The sequence below is a fragment of the Vicia villosa genome, unplaced genomic scaffold, assembly GCF_029867415.1.
Source record: "Vicia villosa cultivar HV-30 ecotype Madison, WI unplaced genomic scaffold, Vvil1.0 ctg.003329F_1_1, whole genome shotgun sequence".
Taxonomy (NCBI): Eukaryota; Viridiplantae; Streptophyta; class Magnoliopsida; order Fabales; family Fabaceae; genus Vicia; species Vicia villosa.
The window spans coordinates 140827-146193 of NW_026706178.1; positions in this window are offsets into that span (position 1 = coordinate 140827).

Below are 5367 nucleotides of genomic sequence, written 5' to 3' on the forward strand. Positions count from 1 at the left end.
ACTGAGACGGCTTTCAATAAAATTAATGATGTTGGTCAAAGTACAGAGATATTTGAAGAATAGCTAGAACAAGGAGATATTCATGTTGAGGTGGAGCATGTAGATGTTGAATTGCGTATCTCAGATGAAGTTGAAGAAGATATACAATATGTTGGAGATATTGAGGAAGTTGAGGAAACTCTCAATGACTACTTGCTGGTAAGAGATAGGAAGAGAAGAGTCATCAAACCACCTCAGAGACTTGGGTATGCATATCTCATAGCTTATGCCTTAATCTCTGCAAGTGAGGTTCTAGATGAAGAACCTAGAGACTATAAAGAAGTTATGAGAAGTCGAAATAAGACTGAATGGTTAAAGGCCATGGATGATGAGATAAAATATCTTCATGATAACCAAACTATGAATTCATCAAGAAACCTGCTGGAGCCAAGTTAGTCAGTTGTAAGTGGATTTTCAAAGTTAAGGAAGGAATCGAAGGAGTGACGTCGAAAATATACAAAGAAAGGTTGGTCGCTAGGGGGTTCAATAAGAAAGAAGATGTCGACTTCAATGATGTGTTCTCACCTGTTGTAAAACATAGATCCATCACGATGTTGTTATCTATGGTGGCGAAGTTTGACCTAGAAGTTTGACCACTATGTTTACTTCATATTTTGATCTGGAAATTCATTTGTTATTTTGTTGCTTTATATGGATGATATTCTCATAGAAAGGAACAATGTTAAGGATGTATTGAAGGTGAAGGATGAACTCAATAAGGAGTTCGACATGAAGGATCTGGGATCTACACCTAGGATTCTTGCAATTAACATCCAAAGAGATAGAAAGTAGTCGAGATTATGCTTATCTCAAGAGACATAGTTGAAGAAGATTCTCGACAAGTTTTATATGTCGAAGTCAAATCCAGTTGTGACACCAAAAAATTCTCAATTAGAGCTAAGTATAAATCAGTGTCCTAGTACTGAGGCCAAAAGAGCTTATATGAATAGCATCCCATATGATAACTGTCATACCCTAATTTTTACCCCCCCCCCCTGAGATGTCACATCTCCAGACACTTCATCAACTCAAGACAAATACCCAAAGCAGTCACTTGTTTACCTAGTACTCAGTCGAGGGTGTTCAAGAACAAAGAAGCTCAGGCAAAGGATCAATCAATAAGAAAATAACCTCTAATACAATCATAGGACTCAAAATGATTCATTCATCCACCTATGTGGATCAGACACCATTCATCAAGACTCAGGTTTGCTCAGGTCACCAAGCTAGGGTTTTGAGCCTATCAAGGACTAAAATCAGGGCCCACGTCTGGGAAACCCTAAAAAGCTCCAGGGGATCACTCAAAGTGTTCAATCATCTTCAAATGATCCCTATGACAATATACAATGGGAATTGTACTTCAATTCAAGATCCACAATCATCAATTCCATCTGGCCTACAATTAGGGTTTTTGACCTAATTCACCTAGACAGTTGACTTTTAATCAGGACATGGCTCCACAACTCAAAACATGGCTCAAGAACTTTTATTACCTCAATATATTCCATTCATATCATTCATTTGAGGAGGAGAGTTTGATTCATCACAAAAGTCCAAAATTTCACTTCATCTGGAAAAAGTCAACTGTACAAGATTACCTTTGATTTTTAGGGTTTTGGACCAAACCATGACTTTTAAGGATCAATATCATCAACATATGGTAATTGAAGTCATTTGACCAAAAAATATCCAGAAAATTAATCAAGAATCAAAAAGTCAAAGATTGATATTTATTATTGATTTAATAATCTATTATTGATCTAAATATTTTTATATACGAAAATTTGATATTTATGATCCAAATATTTTTGTAAATGACACCTAAACAAAAATAATATTTGTATATGGATAAAATCTATTATTTACGAAAAATGATATTTATGATCCAAATATTTTTATTCCAAAATGGTATACGGGAAAATAATCTACTATTGATCTAAATATTTTTATATACGAAATTTACTATTGATTCAAGTATTTCTGTAAATGATACCTAAACAAAAATGAGGTATGTATACGAGAAAAAAAATCTATTATTGATCTAAATATTTTTATATACGAAAAATGTTATTTATGATTTAAATATTTTTTATTCAAAAATGGAATAGGCCAAAAAATCTATTATTGATCTAAATATTTTTATATCCGAAAATTTGATATTTATCCAAATATTTTTGTAAATGACACCTAAACAAAAACAATATTTGTATATGGAAAAAAATCTATTATTTACAAAAAATTGTATTTAAGATCCAAATATTTTTATTCCAAAATGGTATATGGGAAAATAATCTACTATTGATCTAAATATTTTTATATACGAAATTTACTATTGATCCAAATTTTTTGTAAATGATACCTAAATAAAAATAATATTTGTATTATTATTTACGAAAAATGTTATTTATGATCCAAATATTTTTTATTCAAAAATGGTATACGTGAAAAAATCTACTATTGATGTAAATATTTTTATATACGAAATTTACTATTGATCCAAATATTTTTGTAAATAATACCTAAACAAAAATGAAGTCAATATACGGGAAAAAATCTATTATTGATCTAAATATTTTTATATACAAGAAATGGTATTTATGATCAAATATTTTTTATCCAAAAATGGTATACGAGAAAAATATATTATTGATCTAAATATTTTAATATACGAAAATTTAAAGTTGATCCAAATATTTTTGTAAATGATACCTAAACAAAAATAATATTTGTATACGGAAAAAAAGTCTATTTTTTACGAAAAATGGTATTTATGACCCAAATATTTTTTATTCAAAAATGGTATACGGGGAAATATTTATTATTGATCTAAATATTTTTATATACAAAATTTACTATTGAGCCAAATACTTTTGTAAATGATACCTAAACAAAAATGAAGTTTGTATACGGAAAAATAATTTATTATTGATCTAAATATTTTTATATACGAGAAATAGTATTTATGACTAAATTTTTTTAATTCAAAAATGGTATACGGGAAAAAATCTATTATTGATCTAAATATTTTTGCATACGAAATAATCAATTATTTATCTAATTTTTTTTTCTTTTTTAACATTTTTATTTAAAATAAATGATATACCCAGATTCGCGTAACCAAACAGAACCCGTGCGTATGCACGAATTTGTTACTAGTTATAAGAGAAAGTAATCGAACTAGAAAAGAATAATTTAGGAAAATTAATATTTCGCATCCGCAGGAAAGCAAAAATATGGAACAAGGAGGAGTGGCTGGCGGCTACGTGATTATGTTATCTATTCTAGAGTTAGCATTATATTATATGAATTGGGCTTAAAACTTTTTAGTGATCCAAATGAATCCATCAAAATATAGTAAAATGATGGGTTAAATATATTTTTGATCCTTATAAAATTTTAAAATTTTGTTTTTGGTACTTATTAAAAAAAATAACATATTTTGGTCTCTACAAAATAATTATTTTACGCACATGTTTAGAACGTTATAAAAAGTTTTCTAAAAAAAACTTAAATTTTGATTTCTAAATCGAGATTTACATTATTTTTATCATTATCTTTTAAAATTTAAAACATTTATATTTAATTCTTCTTATTTTAAAAAATTATATAATTTGATAAAGAAATATTTTATAATATTCTAAACAGGAATGAAAAAAATTATTAAAAAATTTAAAAGTTTATGTGTAATAAAATAATTTTCAAATTTTTTAAAAATAGCAGCGACTAAAATTGTTGGCATAAAAAATTTATGGGGAGGTTTTTTATGATAATGAAGCCAGACCTAGAGCTGTCTTCATCACTTGGTTAGCCTGCCATGGCCGCTTAGCAACAAAAGATCGGTTGAAACGGTTTGGTATTCTGGATAATGAAAACTGTGTTTTGTGTGCAGGGCCCGAAAGTCTCAATCATTTACTCTTTGATTGCAACAAGACTCGAGAAATTTGGAAGGAGGTCTTGCAATGGATGGAGGTGGATCATAATCCACAGAGGTGGGAGCATGAACTAAGCTGGATCATTCACATGAGCAAAAATAAAAACTGGAAATCAAGACTGCTGAAGACTGCGTTTGTGGAGACTGTTTATGCTTGTTGGAGTTATAGAAATACTATTGTATATAGATCCGAAGATAGAGATCGGAATAGAAATATACATAGTGAGGTCATAGATACCATAGTGCATAGGATGTGGAGAAAACCGAGCCTTAGAGAAAAAATTGCTCATTTTCTTCTTTGAGTAGTATTTGGTTGCTTAGTAGCTAGTAGCTGGACCCTTTGGGTCGCTTTGTATATAAACTGTTTTTGGAAATATATATAATTTCTTATTCTTCCAAAAAAAAAAAAATTATAGGGACTAAAACATGTCATTTTTTTAATAAGGACTAAAAATGAAATTTGAGATATTTATAGAGACCAAAAACATACTTAACCCTAAGATGATTATATAATTTAGAATTAAGTATCTTTTTGGTCTCTATAAATATTTCAAATTTCATTTTTAGTCCTATTAAAAAATTGACATATTTTAGTCCTTATAAAAATTTTATGCATGCAGTTTTAGTCTCTGCTATTTTTTAAAATTTTGAAAATTGTTTGATTTCAATTAAACTTTTAAATTTTTGAATAATTTTTGTATACCTGTTTAGAATACTATAAAATATTTTTTTTATCAAATTATAGAATTTTTTAAAAAGTGAAGAATTAAATATGAATTTTTTAAATTTCAGAAGATAATGATAAAAGTAATACAAATTTCGACTTATAAATCAAATTTTGAGTTCCTTTTTTTTCGAGAAAATAAAAACTCATAGATTTAACAACAAAAGAAAATGTGTTACTTGAGACAACATATATAATGCATTATTTAAGGTTTAAAAGATATAACCTTTCTTGATGCATCAAGTTTGTAGAACAAATTACACAAGTTGGATGTATTATTTTAGGGTTTCCATTACTAATGATTATATATCGAATTTATCGTGTCAGTTTTTGACGACAGGATAGTGAGTTGTGCAGTGAGCCATTAGAGAGTGCAAATATGAATATCCTTTCCAGAAGCTTTTTCAACCAAGGACAAGTGGTGTTTTGAGTCTTTCTTCACTGGATTCATAAATCAAAGCCATTCCAAAAAATATAAAGTCAAAAATCACTTAATTGAAACCTTAGGTTGAAAATCACTTAAATGTAAACCTAAACTTAAATTAAAGCCATACAATGTTGTAGCAAACAAAAAAAAATTGAAAAATTAAGATGTGGTTCTTTAGAGAAATGGGATAAACTAACCTCCTCAAGAGTATGAAGATGACATTGGTAGCTATAAAAAGATCACAAA